The 15,749-nt window shown below is 44.0% G+C and overlaps 1 protein-coding gene across 1 annotated transcript in view; it reads left to right on the plus strand.

Moving 5' to 3' along the window:
* Positions 1-15,749, plus strand: part of atf7ip2 (activating transcription factor 7 interacting protein 2) — a 29,228-nt gene that overhangs the window by 2,378 nt on the left and 11,101 nt on the right. The gene's annotated exons all lie outside the window — the stretch shown is intronic.

Below are 15,749 nucleotides of genomic sequence, written 5' to 3' on the forward strand. Positions count from 1 at the left end.
TGAGGGATCTGGAAGGTTCATACTGGGTCAGGAGGTCACTGATGTATTTTGGTCCTAAACCATTCAGAGCTTTATAGACCAGCATCAGGACTTTAAAGTCTATCCTCTGACGGACAGGCAGCCAGTGTAAAGACCTCAGACCTGGACTGATGTGGTCCACTTTTTTGGTCTTAGTGAGGACTCGAGCAGCAGAGTTCTGAATGAGCTGTAGTTGTTTGACTGATTTTTTTTAGGTAGACCTGTAAAGATGCTGTTACAGTAATCAAGCCTACTAAAGATGAATGCATGGACTAGTTTTTCCAGGTCCTGTTGAGACATCAGATCTTTTATTCTTGATATATTTTTGAGGTGATAGTAAGCTGATTTTGTTATTGTCTTAATGTGTTTTTCTAAGTTTAGGTCTGCATCCATCACTACACCCAAATTTCTCGCCTGGTTTGTGGTTTTTAGGTGTATAGATTGAAGTTCTCTGGTGACCTGTAATCGTTTTTCTTTGGCGCCAAAGACTATTACCTCAGTTTTGTTTTTGTTTAGCTGGAGAAAATTGTGGCACAACCAGTCATTAATTTCCTCAATGCATTTACCAAGAGCCTGTACAGGGCCTCGGTCTCCTGGTGACATTGTGGTATATATTTGTGTGTCATCTGCATAGCTGTGGTAGTTTATTTTGTTGTTCTTTATAATCTGTGCAAGTGGGAGCATGTAAATGTTAAACAGAGGGGGTCCCAAGATTGAACCTTGGGGAACTCCACATGTGATACTTGTCTGCTCAGATGTGAGGTTACCTATTGATACAAAGTATTTCCTGTTTTCTAAGTATGTTTTGAACCAGTTCAGTACAGTTCCTGAAAGACCTGCCCAGTTCTCCAGTCGTTTGAGTAATATGTTGTGGTCAACTGTATCAAATGCTGCACTGAGATCCAGTAAAACTAGGACTGACATTTTTCCACTGTCTGTATTCAGACATATGTCATTAAACACTTTGGTCAGAGCGGTTTCAGTGCTGTGGTTCTGTCTAAAACCTGACTGGAAGGCATCATAGCAGTTATTCTGTTTTAAGAAGTAACTGAGCTGTTGAGAAACTGCTTTTTCAATGATCTTACTTAAAAATGGGAGATTTGAGATCAGCCTGTAGTTGTTCATTTGTGTCTTGTCAAGATTGTCCTTTTTCAGTATAGGTTTGATTACAGCAGTTTTTAGTGGTTCCGGAAACACACCTGATATTAAAGAAAAGTTGACAATCTGTAATAGGTCTGACTCTAAAGTCTTTGAGACCTTTTTGAAAAAACTTGTTGGCAGGACATCTAAACAGCAGGAGGAGGAGTTCAGTTGACCTAAGATGTCCTCCAGGTCTTTGCTGTTAATAGGGTCAAACTGTTTCATGGTGTTTAAACAGTTTTTCGGTGGACACAGTACATAGTCTGGATCTGCTGTTGATGTACCAATTGCTTGTCTAATCTTTTGGATTTTGTCTGTGAAGAATTTGGCAAAGTCATTGCAGGCCATGGTTGAATGAAGTTCAGCTGCCACTGGCACAGGAGGGTTTGTTAGCCTGTCAACTGTAGAAAATAAGACCCGAGCATTATGGCTGTTTTTAGTGATGATGTCAGAGAAGTAGGACCTTCTTGCACTCCTCAGTTGTAAATTATAATTGTGAAGTTTCTCTTTATAGATGTCATAGTGAACCTGGAGGTTTGTTTTTCTCCCTCTGCGCTCAGCTTTCCTACACTCTCTTTTTTCATTTTTCACTAGTGTGGAGTTTCTCCATGGAGACTTTTTCCTTCCAGAGATAACCTTCACCTTAATGGGAGCAATTGTATCCATTACATTTAACATTTTTAAATTGAAGCTATTGACGAGCTCATTGACTGAACCTCTGGACAGGTCAGGGCCCTATTTCAGGAAGCCGGTTTAGTGCAAACTCTGAGTAAGTATACCCTTAGTTAACGAAAACTCTGGGTTTTCGGTTTCACAAAGCGAGTTTAGATTAATTCTGAGTGAGTTACTATGACGACACACTCCGTGAAGCTAACCTGCCCCCTAGCAGGTTTACTTCAACTAACCCTGACGTTCTCCGCCTCTTTGTCGGAAACCTGACTGTAGGAAGTGTCAGACATGGCGTGTCCCTTCCTTGAAGAGCCAGTAGATGTTGAAGCCCAAATTCTCCGCAGAGCTCTCCGCCGGGAGAGAGTGATTAGAGCGCGTTCGGACATTTTATCATTTCCTGATGATTTCCTGTGTGAACGTTACTGTTTTTCAGCACAATCTACAATTTATTTGAATAACATCCTCAGGCCTAATATTGCTCATGTGACACATCGTGGACATCCTCTCAGTTCTGTACATATTATTTGTATCGCACTTTGGTTTTTTGCAAACGGGAGCTTTCTGTATAATATTGGTGACGCTGAGCACGTTTCCAAGGCTACCGTCTGTCGGGCAGTCAGGAATGTTACAGTTGCACTGAAACGTCTCCTGTACTCGTTTGTGGTGTTCCCCGGTCATAGACCCACAAGATTCATCAAAGAGGGATTCCACAAAATTGCAGGTAGCAGGATGAACAAAACTTAATTCATGATGTGGTGATACTTGAACTACTACTTAAATTTTACATTTATTTTCACGGTTCCCAGGCGTGATTGGCTGTATAGATGGCACTCACATTCCAATCATTGCCTATGTGAACAGGAAGTCTTTCCACAGCATTAATGTACAGGTACATAGTTCCCTGTAACATTTCAAACTAACAAATTATTTCATTATTAGTAATGGATGCTAATTTGCGTTCTCTGCACTGTGAAGATCATATGTGATGCTGCCAACATTATCACAAATGTGGAAGCCAAGTGGCCAGGCTCTGTGAGTGGTGGTGGTGGAGGACCCCCACCTGTTTTTCGGGCCTCCGCTTTTTTTCTAGTGGCCATAACGGGTCACATTTGAGCATACAGAGTAAGCAAATATGTACTTGTAATGTGCTCAGATAATTTCAATAAGTGCTTACAGAGAGGTAATTAATGTAGCCTCTAACTGCAATTGATTTACATCGGACAAACAGACCAAGCACTATGGCTCATAATACAATTACACCTTACCTGTTTGGACTATATTTTTATATTTCATTTTTACTTGCTGCCAGGAACGTTTGGGGCCTGTTGGGTTGCACCTGCGCTCACATCACATCACAAAATCAAATGTATGAAATAAAAAATAAAAAATAATAAAATAACGTGTTAAATGGGTGGAAATCCCTAGATCAATGTTTAAATTAACACTCACGCATTGACTCTGTCGGCTATGTTTTGCCATGCATGCTCCCTTTCTTTTGCAGCTGAGGCTGTGTTACTTTTTTTCTGCAAAATTTGCATGTTATCGGCATATGCTGCCATCAGAATTTCGGCCTCAAGCGCTGTAAAATGCATTGACCGCGCCTTCTTTCCCTCCGTCTCCATGGTGACTCGCTTAATCTGTGCTCCACTAATCAGGGCTTTATGTATCCTCGTGCGCGCGCTTAATTTGGGGTTAAAGCAACTCCGCGTTGATTGAACTAATTGTTATCAGCCTTTCTGAAACCGAATATTCCGAGTTGGACAGTTCGGGGTTACTCAAACCTGAGTATCGTTTTTCCACTCTGAGTTTTCTAAACCGGCTTCCTGAAATAGGGCCCAGGTGTTAATGGGAAGACCTGGTTAAAGATCTCACTACTGTCTTCAGTTATACACCGTTTTGTGATCACTGCTGTTGATATATTTGTGTGGGCTGAGATTTTACTTTCAAAGAAAACACAGTAATGATCAGACAGGCCCACATCAGACACAGTAATGTTTGAAATGCTCAGGCTCTTGGAGATCAGTAGGTCAAGAGTGTGTCCTCTATCATGTGTGGCCTCTGTTACATGCTGAGTCAGCCCAAAGTTGCCCAGAGTGTTACTCTGGTCTTTAGTCCCTTTGTCCTGAGGGTTGTTCACATGGATGTTAAAATCCCCAACAATAATTACACAGTCGAAATCAACACAGATCACAGCCAGCAGTTCACTGAGGTCATTAAAAAAGTCTGTGCAGTATTTGGGAGGCCTGTAAACATTAAGAAACACAATTTTGGATGGGGCCTTCAGCTGTAAAGCCACATATTCAAAAGACTGAAAACTTCCAGGAGATAGCTGCTTACATTGAAATGATTCATTAAATAAGACAGCAACCCCTCCTCCTCTCCTGCTCACCCTGGCCTCACTGATAAAACTGTAGTTAGGAGGGGTCGTCTCGATGAGAACAGCTCCACTGTTACTTTGGTCCAACCAAGTTTCAGTTAAAAACATAAAATCAAGGCTGTGCTCAGTGATTAAATCATTAATTAAAAATGTTTTCCCAGCTAAAGATCTAACGTTTAATAAAGCCAACTTAAGTGTTTTAGAGGCATTACTTGTCCCCTCGTGTTTGGGAGCAGTCTGTGGCACAAGGTATGTTTACTATGTTTAAAGATCTTTTAGAGTGCAGCTCTCTGTGTTTTGACCAGGCCACATGTCTCCTTCTGTCACCTGAAAGTACAGAGATTTTAAAACCTTCTAGTAAACAGGGTCCCAGCTTCTCCTGGAAAAAGTCACCACTGCCATAATCCTTGCAGCTCGGACCCTCCACACATCACACATCAGACTGCGGAGACAAAGCATGAAGGTGGTAAGGAGGAACTAAGGGGGGCGTGGCTGGGCAATGTGACTTCAATCGCTCTGTTGAGGGTGGGGCTCAATGGCGAACCTTTGGCTGCTCTGGTGGGGGGTTTATGGGGGACAAAAAGGGATTGGGTCGGGGGGGTAGATCTGAGCCCAGCATTGACCTGCTCCATCATCTCCTCAGTGAATTTCAGGTGTGGGGAGGAGGGAGAAAGGGAGGGGGAGGAGGGTGATGGGGGTGATGGCCTGTCAGGGGTTTGGGGGACTGGGGAAGATCGTGGTCCCTGGTCCTGGTCCTGGTCGTTGGTGTTGTTGAGAGAGTTGGAGGCAAATAGGGACCCCTCTTCTTGCCTCAGATGTCTCTCCTTTCTGAGGCTCTTCCCGGGTGGGGGCAGATGGAGCTGCTCCTCAAGGTTTCTGCTGGGCTTTGTCTGTTCTTGGAGTACTGTTTGTTCCTCTTTATGAGATAACTCCTCGTTTATCTCATCCTTGGCACCAAGCACAGATGAATGACGTATGGAATAAAACAAGTTGGAGGTGAACAGTTTCACCCCTGACTTGTTAAAATTAAATCCATTTTCTTTAAACAGATGCCTGCGTTCCCAAAAAAATATTAAAGGATTACTCAATATCAAATGTCAGGTAATACATATTAAAGTGCTACTAGTATTTAATTTTTAAAAAAAGTGCTCTGGAGTGACGCTTGCTCTAATCTTTGAGATGATGCTCTCTGTCATGTCTTCAGTAGGGATGGGTATGGTTTAGGTTTTATCCGATACCAGTACCAAACCGGTACTTTTGAAACTGTGCCGGTGCTTAAACTGTGCTCGAACCGGTGCTTAAAGAATGGAGAACACACACTTTGTCCAAAAACCTCTCATGTTTAGCTGTTTTATTGTAAAAAGATAACAATGTTAGCCTTTTCTGCAGCTATGGGGCATATATGGTATCACTCTTGGCTGGAAGCAGTGCTTAAACAATGGAAAAAAACCCCACAAACTTTATCTCTGTGAAGGTTCTCAGTCATCCAGGTCATCGTAGTCAAAGGAGCTTGCAAAGAAAAGCATCTGGACTTCTTTAAGTTGCTTGAAGACGTTTCACCTCTCATCCGAGAAGCTTCTTCAGTTCTAAGGTCAAATGGTGGAGAGTCCCAGATATAAACCTAGTGGGAGTGACCCCCCCACAGAGGGACAAAAGGACCCCCTGATGATCCTCTAATCGCCTGAGCCAAGGTGGGAAACTGGGCGTGGGTCCCAATCAGCCAGAGTTTCGGGTGTGTTCATTGTGAAACCTGGCCCCACCTTATCATGCGAATTCCTGAGGTCAGATGGCCCAGGATGTGAGTGGGCGTTAAGGCGTCTGGGAAGGGATCTCAAAACTGGATTATAGATGGCAGAGAGTTGGTGTCGTAAACCCCCGCCTCTGTTCTTTTTTTTTTTTTTTTTTTTTTTTTTCTGCCTGTCCCATTTGGTTCTTTAGCCATCAGAATTGTTGTCTGAAGACCAACAAGGATACCCAATGGATTTACTTTGACAAATGGATCATCGTGGCATTGCCGTATTGGTCCATTTGGTCGATCTTTGTTTTTATTATTTATTATATTTTATTTTCAGATGTTACAGACGGGACAGACATGAGTGAGGGATAGGAAAGGGAGAAAGAAAGAGGAAGGAAAGGAAAAACAGAAGGGGAGAGGGACAGTGAGAAAGGGGGGGGAGAAAAAAAATCTCCTGGATCACCTGTTGAGAGAAGAATAGAAAACAAGCAAAAAAAACAAAAAAACAAACAAAAACAAAGCAACATACTAAACACAACACCATCGCATTAACCTAGCTAAGTGTAAACAGCAGTAAATACTAAATATTCAATGTTGTTGTGCAGCACGCAGGACAGATGTGCTTCGAAGTAGCAGCCAAGAAAGGTGTAATTTGGGTCTACGAGCAGTGAACACCTGTGTGTATACCTGTGTGGATCAGCGCGCTTGTATTCCAAAGGTTTCTCCATGTAATGATCTGCTAGGGAGTGTGGGGGGGCCACAGCCCCGTCCTCCAGGGTGTGAAGCCGGTATGGAGGAGATCAAAACTCTAGACATCCAGAGGCCCCCAGAACACAAGAGACCATGGAAGACCAACAGAGGGGCAGCCGCGCCACTGTTCCAGTAAGAGCTGAGGAGAGTCCCAGATGAGGGTCCACTCAGCAGCCGCGGAGCAGAAGCCAGGGGGAGTTGCAGTGACGCGCCCATGAGCTCTGCCGGCCCCCAGCTGCGCCTGAGTGACCGAGCCCCAGGCCGAGAGGCCGGGGGCACCCCACCTCCGAAGGGGCCCGAGAGAGCCCCAGGCTCCAGGCCCCGACAAGCGGCCGCCAAGGAGTGAGCCGGTGTGTACCTGGACGCCCACCCCCAGACACAAAGAACCACCAACGCACCGACACCTGAGGGAGTCCGCCACCGGCAGGGGAAGTGGTGGTGGGTGGAGATAGGCCTCCAAACCTTGGAGGGCCTGAGATGTCCCCAGAGAGGTGGCGTCTGATACCCAACCTGACATATAGACACAGACATACAGGCACACACAGACACAAACATCCATTCCCCCCCTCATGCTCTCATATGCACTCGCTCCACACTCAACCAACGTGGAGACAGACATAAAGAGACGCTGTACACACAGTCACACTCCCCAAGCGTACTCTACAAACCGGGTCTAGGTACCCTTGCCCCTGGAGGGGGTGTGAGATTATTTTGTTATCATATGTTACCTTATATGTGAGATCAAAGTAGTTGCATTAGGATACTGTTGTAGATCATATTATACCCTTAATATAGAGGGGGTGATCAGTATGTAGTTTTAGTTTGCCTTAGACCTCTGACTTTAAAGAGTGTGAAAATCATTAGATCTGTTGGATTGACCTGTATTATGTTGAATGTCTTACATTGTTTCAAAGGAGTTGATAGGATAAAGTATGTTATTTTAATCTCACTGATATCATTTACATGCACTGTTATTATTTCATTATTACTTCATTAGTCTGCATCAGTTTATCAGCAATATATCATTGTATCATTCATCATATCATTCTTAGTAAATCGGCTACAAGGTAATTCTCTACCAGCAATAGCTGTAGCTCCAGGCGGACCCAGTAAGTCAGATAAGGACACTAAACTTTCTTTGGCCTAAACCCACAATTACACAGAGTACACACATTTAAGTCCACACTACACGCACTTACATAGTCATGTAGGACACGCACACACTCATGGAGAACTGTGGGGTCGGCTCAGGACATGCTCTCTGTTTGACATACACACACAATAGACACGAATAGAGATACACACCACACACACACTGTTGTCTCTGAGTGCTGGGCTGAGTGGAAACATCTGGAGGCCATATAAGGTGAACTTTTGGAGGGAACTTCCTGAGTTCTGAGAACTGACCTAGACCCGGTTTGTAGAGTACGCTTGGGGAGTGTGACTGTGTGTACAGCGTCTCTTTATGTCTGTCTCCACGTTGGTTGAGTGTGGAGCGAGTGCATATGAGAGCATGAGGGGGGGAATGGATGTTTGTGTCTGTGTGTGCCTGTATGTCTGTGTCTATATGTCAGGTTGGGTATCAGACGCCACCTCTCTGGGGACACCTCAGGCCCTCCAAGGTTTGGAGGCCTATCTCCACCCACCACCACTTCCCCTGCCAGTGGCGGACTCCCTCAGGTGTCGGTGCGTTGGTGGTTCTTTGTGTCTGGGGGTGGGCGTCCAGGTACACACCGGCTCACTCCTTGGCGGCCGCTTGTCGGGGCCTGGAGCCTGGGGCTCGCTCGGGCCCCTTCGGAGGTGGGGTGCCCCCGGCCTCTCGGCCTGGGGCTCGGTCACTCAGGCGCAGCTGGGGGCCGGCGGAGCTCATGGGCGCGTCACTGCAACTCCCCCTGGCTTCTGCTCCGCGGCTGCTGAGTGGACCCTCATCTGGGACTCTCCTCAGCTCTTACTGGAACAGTGGCGCGGCTGCCCCTCTGTTGGTCTTCCATGGTCTCTTGTGTTCTGGGGGCCTCTGGATGTCTAGAGTTTTGATCTCCTCCATACCGGCTTCACACCCTGGAGGACGGGGCTGTGGCCCCCCCACACTCCCTAGCAGATCATTACATGGAGAAACCTTTGGAATACAAGCGCGCTGATCCACACAGGTATACACACAGGTGTTCACTGCTCGTAGACCCAAAATACACCTTTCTTGGCTGCTACTTCGAAGCACATCTGTCCTGCGTGCTGCACAACAACATTGAATATTTAGTATTTACTGCTGTTTACACTTAGCTAGGTTAATGCGATGGTGTTGTGTTTAGTATGTTGCTTTGTTTTTGTTTGTTTTTTTGTTTTTTTTGCTTGTTTTCTATTCTTCTCTCAACAGGTGATCCAGGAGATTTTTTTTCTCCCCCCCTTTCTCACTGTCCCTCTCCCCTTCTGTTTTTCCTTTCCTTCCTCTTTCTTTCTCCCTTTCCTATCCCTCACTCATGTCTGTCCCGTCTGTAACATCTGAAAATAAAATATAATAAATAATAAAAACAAAGATCGACCAAATGGACCAATACGGCAATGCCACGATGATCCATTTGTCAAAGTAAATCCATTGGGTATCCTTGTTGGTCTTCAGACAACAATTCTGATGGCTAAAGAACCAAATGGGACAGGCAGGGAAAAAAAAAAAAAAAAAAAAAAAAAAAAAAAAAAGAACAGAGGCGGGGGTTTACAACACCAACTCTCTGCCATCTATAATCCAGTTTTGAGATCCCTTCCCAGACGCCTTAACGCCCACTCACATCCTGGGCCATCTGACCTCAGGAATTCGCATGATAAGGTGGGGCCAGGTTTCACAATGAACACACCCGAAACTCTGGCTGATTGGGACCCACGCCCAGTTTCCCACCTTGGCTCAGGCGATTAGAGGATCATCAGGGGGTCCTTTTGTCCCTCTGTGGGGGGGTCACTCCCACTAGGTTTATATCTGGGACTCTCCACCATTTGACCTTAGAACTGAAGAAGCTTCTCGGATGAGAGGTGAAACGTCTTCAAGCAACTTAAAGAAGTCCAGACGCTTTTCTTTGCAAGCTCCTTTGACTACGATGACCTGGATGACTGAGAACCTTCACAGAGATAAAGTTTGTGGGTTTTTTTTCCATTGTTTAAGCACTGCTTCCAGCCAAGAGTGATACCATATATGCCCCATAGCTGCAGAAAAGGCTAACATTGTTATCTTTTTACAATAAAACAGCTAAACATGAGAGGTTTTTGGACAAAGTGTGTGTTCTCCATTCTTTAAGCACCGGTTCGAGCACAGTTTAAGCACCGGCACCGTTTCAAAAGTACCGGTTTGGTACTGGTATCGGATAAAACCTAAACCATACCCATCCCTACTGAAGACATGACAGAGAGCATCATCTCAAAGATTAGAGCAAGCGTCACTCCAGAGCACTTTTTTTAAAAATTAAATACTAGTAGCACTTTAATATGTATTACCTGACATTTGATATTGAGTAATCCTTTAATATTTTTTTGGGAACGCAGGCATCTGTTTAAAGAAAATGGATTTAATTTTAACAAGTCAGGGGTGAAACTGTTCACCTCCAACTTGTTTTATTCCATACGTCATTCATCTGTGCTTGGTGCCAAGGATGAGATAAACGAGGAGTTATCTCATAAAGAGGAACAAACAGTACTCCAAGAACAGACAAAGCCCAGCAGAAACCTTGAGGAGCAGCTCCATCTGCCCCCACCCGGGAAGAGCCTCAGAAAGGAGAGACATCTGAGGCAAGAAGAGGGGTCCCTATTTGCCTCCAACTCTCTCAACACCAACGACCAGGACCAGGGACCACGATCTTCCCCAGTCCCCCAAACCCCTGACAGGCCATCACCCCCATCACCCTCCTCCCCCTCCCTTTCTCCCTCCTCCCCACACCTGAAATTCACTGAGGAGATGATGGAGCAGGTCAATGCTGGGCTCAGATCTACCCCCCCGACCCAATCCCTTTTTGTCCCCCATAAACCCCCCACCAGAGCAGCCAAAGGTTCGCCATTGAGCCCCACCCTCAACAGAGCGATTGAAGTCACATTGCCCAGCCACGCCCCCCTTAGTTCCTCCTTACCACCTTCATGCTTTGTCTCCGCAGTCTGATGTGTGATGTGTGGAGGGTCCGAGCTGCGAGGATTATGGCAGTGGTGACTTTTTCCAGGAGAAGCTGGGACCCTGTTTACTAGAAGGTTTTAAAATCTCTGTACTTTCAGGTGACAGAAGGAGACACGCGGGGGTTTATCTTTCCAAAGGAATTTGGAAATGTATGAATCCAGAGATTTGAACCAATCTTGTGATGGTTTGTTAGGGATCATCAAAAATAAGTAATTTATTTTTGGCAAGATCATCATTTTTATAGTGGCGACCCTTCCCATGAGTGATATGGGTAAAGATTTCCATCTAGTCAGATCGCCTTCTACTTTCTTTAGAAGTGGGATGTGGTTTAATTTAGTTAGGTCTGAAAGCTTAGGAGAGACATTAATACCTAAATATTTAATATTTCCGGATTGCAGTGGGGCAGAGGAAGAATTATGGAAGGAGCAGTTAATGGGGAGAGCTGTAGATTTTGGCCAGTTAATTGAATAATCTGAAACTCTTGAAAACCAGTTCATTAAAGTAATTACCTCAGAGAGGTTGGTTTGTGTGTTTTGCAGAAAAAGCAACACATCATCCGCATAGAGACTGATTTTATGTTCTATGTTCTTACATTTTATGCCCTTAATTGTTGTAGCCTGTCTAAATGCTGCTGCTAGAGGTTCGATAAAAATTGCAAAAAGTGAAGGGGAGAGTGGGCATCCCTGTCTGGTGCCCCTCAGGAGACAGAAGCTGGAGGATGTCTGGTCATTTGTTCTGATACGAGCTGTTGGGGAATTGTATAATATTCTTATCCAGTTTATGAAAGAGTTTCCAAAACCAAATTTGTGTAAAGTTGCGAATAACAATTTCCAGTTAACTCTGTCAAATGCTTTTTCTGCATCTAGAGATAATATTATGGTTTCGATGTTTTTATCGTATGAGTAGTCTATTAAATTAAGTAATCTACGAGTGTTTGTTGAGGAGTGCCGACCTTTTATGAAACCATTTTGGTCAGGATGAATTAAGAGGGGGGTCATTTTCTCTAATCTCTTTGAGAGAGCTTTGCAGATTATTTTAAGGTCTACATTTAAAAGAGAAATTGGACGATAGCTTGAGGGAAATAAAGGGTCTTTGCCTGGTTTTAGCAGGAGACTAATGTTGGCAGAATTCATATTTGGTGGTAGTCTGCCATTTTCCTCGATTTCCTGCAACATGCCATGGAATACTGGTGCCAAAATTGTCCAGAATTCTGCAGGGAAGCCGTCTGGACCTGGAGCCTTATTATTGGGCATACTTATCAGGGCTTCCTGGAGTTCACTTGGCGTCAGTGGCGAATCCAGTTCCATTGCTTGACTGTCTAGTAATTTTGGAAGAGTTACGTTGTCAAGAAAAAGATCAATTTCATTTTTAGATGGGTTTATTTGTGGTGAGTATAAAGTTTCATAGAAATCCCTAAAAATGTTGTTTATTCTTCCAGGATCATATATTGTGTTCCCCGATAAATCTTTAGCAGCACATATAGTTGTTTTTTCTTTATTTATTTTTAGCTGGTTAGCTAGAAATCGACCTGATTTGTTACTGTGTTCAAAATTCTGCAAGCGTAGTCTTTGTATAAGGAATTGTGTTTTTTTTTATTAATAATTTCATTTAATTCTAGTTTTGTTTTGCGTATTTTGTTCAATGTTTCCTGATCTTGGTTGCACGCGTAGGCTTCTTCTAGTGATTTGATGTTTTTTTTCTAATTCCTGAATATTTTTGTTTTCTTCTTTCTTTTTGTGTGATGAGAAAGAAATTATTTTACCTCTCATCACAGCTTTACCTGCTTCCCATAGAACAGAAGCAGATATTCCGGGAGTGTCATTAAAGTCTAAATATGAAGTCCATTCCTTTTTAAAATATTTAATAAAGTCTTCATCTTTAAGTAGTGATATATTAAATCTCCAGTTTTTTCTTGGCGTAGTGTTATTCTTGTGCATTAGTGTTAAAGATACAGGAGCATGATCGCTGACAGCTATAGGATGAATCTCAGTGTCTGAAATGTCACACAGCAGTGAGCTGCTGACCAAAAAATAATCCAGACGAGAGTAAGAGTGATGAACATGCGAGAAAAAAGTATATTCCTTACTGGTGGGGTGAAGAGAGCGCCATGCATCGCAAAGACTAAAGTCGCTCATATACTGTTTGATTATATTTGTGGACTGCCAATTGCGCGAGTTCCTGTTGTGTTGAGCCTATCCATGTCTTCATTTAGTCCAAGGTTGAGGTCACCGCCAAGAATGAGTGTGCAATCAAGGTGTTCAGAGAGTGCACTAAAAAATCCGTGGAAGAATGAGGGTTCATCAACATTTGGACCGTATATACTGACAATACATAGTTTTTTGTTCAATATTGATAGTTTAATAATTAGAAATCTACCCTCTGGATCTATAACTGTATCGAGTACTGTAAAATTAAAATTTTTATGTATTAAAATTGCTACTCCCCGTTGTCTAGAATTATAACAGGCTGCAAACACGTTAGGAAACTCAGGTGTTTTAAGTTCGTTTAAACCTGTGACAGGTTTATGATTTTCTTGTAATAAAACAACATCTGCCTGTAGTTTTTTTAAGCTGGTTAAATATCTTTAACCTCTTTCCTCTGGTGCCAGCTCCATTTACATTCCATGTGACAAACCTCAGCATGCCCATAATTGTCTGTGTATGTCTAATGATGTACGCTGGGTGTTTCGTTTAGACAGGTGGAGAGAATGTGGAAACATCCCTTGTTTGTAAATAGAAAGAGAAAAAGAAGTGTGGTGAGAGGTTCCATAAGTCTATGTGTGTGAATATTCACTAATATGAACAAGCGTGGCTTGCTTATGTGTCCTGCAAGTCTGTGCGTGCTGTGAGGCTGTTGTGAATGTGCTGCCGTTGAGCTGATGTGTTTGCGTGATCGTGGTGTGAAAATATGGAGAAATAGAGGGTGTTGTTTGTAGGTGAGTGGGGAAGTAGGTGACCACAGCAGTGAAAGACAAGAGAAAGAAAGAAACCACATGAACTGTGAGTAACAACAACAAAAAAGAAATGAAACGGAAACATTCCAATTAAAGCAATGACGGAGGGTGACGGTGTTATATCTGCTATGACATCATATTGATATTACTAGGTTAAACCCATGTTAAAAGAGAAAGTGTGAATGAATAAGAAAAGAGTGTAGCGGGTTCTTATCTGGAGTGCAGTCAATATAACCACGGTGTGGTGCCGGGGTCGCGGTAGAGCTGTCCGTCCATGTAGAGCCGGTCCACGGCGATGACAGCACGGGAGCCTTTCTGGATGAAGCTACGTCGAACTGGGAACAGGACCTTGCATCGTTCCAGGATCTCTTTGGGGAACTGGTCGTTCACGCTGAAGTCCGTTCCTTTCAGCTCTCTGCCGCGACTCTTCACCTGTTCCTTCTGTTTGAATTGACCGAATTTGGCCACAATAGGCCGTGGTCTCCCGGTCCGCGACCGCGCGCCCCCCCAAGCGATGTACTCTATCGAAGTTGATGTTCTTTACGGTGTCCTCCGGCAGCTTCAGGTGGATTTTAATGAAGCTTTTCACCATTGCCTCTGCGTCCTCTCCGGCAGTTTCTGGAATACCAGAAAACACAAGATTATCTCTCATGCTACGGGCTTGTAGATCTATAACGGACTCTTTTATTTTTTTATTTTCAATGTTTAGTTGGGTCACGTTATCGGTGAGAGATTTGACCGACTCCCGTAGCGTGGCATTTTCAGCGGCAAGCGTTTCCACCTGCTGCTGGCTGAATTCCAGGGATTCTCTCAGAGATTTAAATTCCCGGTGTAAAATCTCCACCAGGGACAGCCTCGCATCGAAACTGGACAATCGCTTGTCGATTGACTCCAGGATGTCTGCGATGTCTTTGCCGGCAGGCGATGTTGTACCGGGGGAGTCTGCGATATCTCTTCGATGACGGCGTCTCAATTTTGGCCGGGGAAGATGCACTCTGGGCCTTCTTCATTACTAAATCTTGAAAACAGCGGTCGATGTAATCTTGGAGAGCGTCTAAACTCTCCCCATTGTCCTCCAGGGTGTTAGAGATGATAAAACAGATGTTGTTAGTTATATGACAATTGAGTACATTTGGTAATACTGAAGCTTGAAAAACCTTTGTTAAACTCTATGCTACCATTTGCTTTTTCTCCGCCAAAATCTCCGGCGTCTGACGTCACCTACAACATGGGTCGCTTACCATACCCGTCACTTCCCTCTCGGAGATCTCTGTCCGCCTCTGTTCAAAGATGGTCGCTCACAGTGGACATAGATGTCTTCTTTCACTCCTCTTTCAAACCATCTGTCCTCTCTGTCCAAAATGTGAACATTGGCATCCTCGAAAGAGTGACCTTTATCCTTAAGATGCAGATGGACTGCTGAGTCTTGTCCTGTGGAGGTGGCTCTTCTGTGTTGTGCCATGCGCTTGTGAAGTGGCTGTTTGGTCTCTCCAATGTAGAGGTCTGAGCATTCCTCGCTGCACTGTACAGCATACACCACATTGTTAAGTTTGTGTTTTGGCGTTTTGAGCGTGTACACGCTCAGACAGAAACTGGTTCACCCGAAAGACAAAACGCCAAAACAGCTACTCCTGTTTAATGTTTTACTGTCTCATTTCACTCATTAGATAAAAAACCGTAACCCCTGAAAACTGACCCAATCAGAGTTGATGTCACAGCTCCAGGGTGCCGGCATATCAAATGCTCGTGCACTGCAGTGTTGCTGTCAAAGATGGAAAGCAGTCTGCATTTAACTTTGTTTTTTCTTTGTTTTTGTTTTCTGTGAAATGCTTTCAGATTTTTAACAATTCTTAGTTTCCATTTTCTGCCATTTCGCCGTTTGTGCAGCGTTCTTTTTCGTTAGCGTTAAGTGTAGTCTTTACAGACGATGTCGATGATACTGTCCCAATAGTTTCCTGTAGTA

This window comes from Mchenga conophoros, linkage group LG4 (assembly GCF_057382185.1).
Source record: "Mchenga conophoros isolate Kocher_MC1m ecotype Shallow Benthic linkage group LG4, M_conophoros_male_GT1.1, whole genome shotgun sequence".
Lineage (NCBI taxonomy): Eukaryota > Metazoa > Chordata > Actinopteri > Cichliformes > Cichlidae > Mchenga > Mchenga conophoros.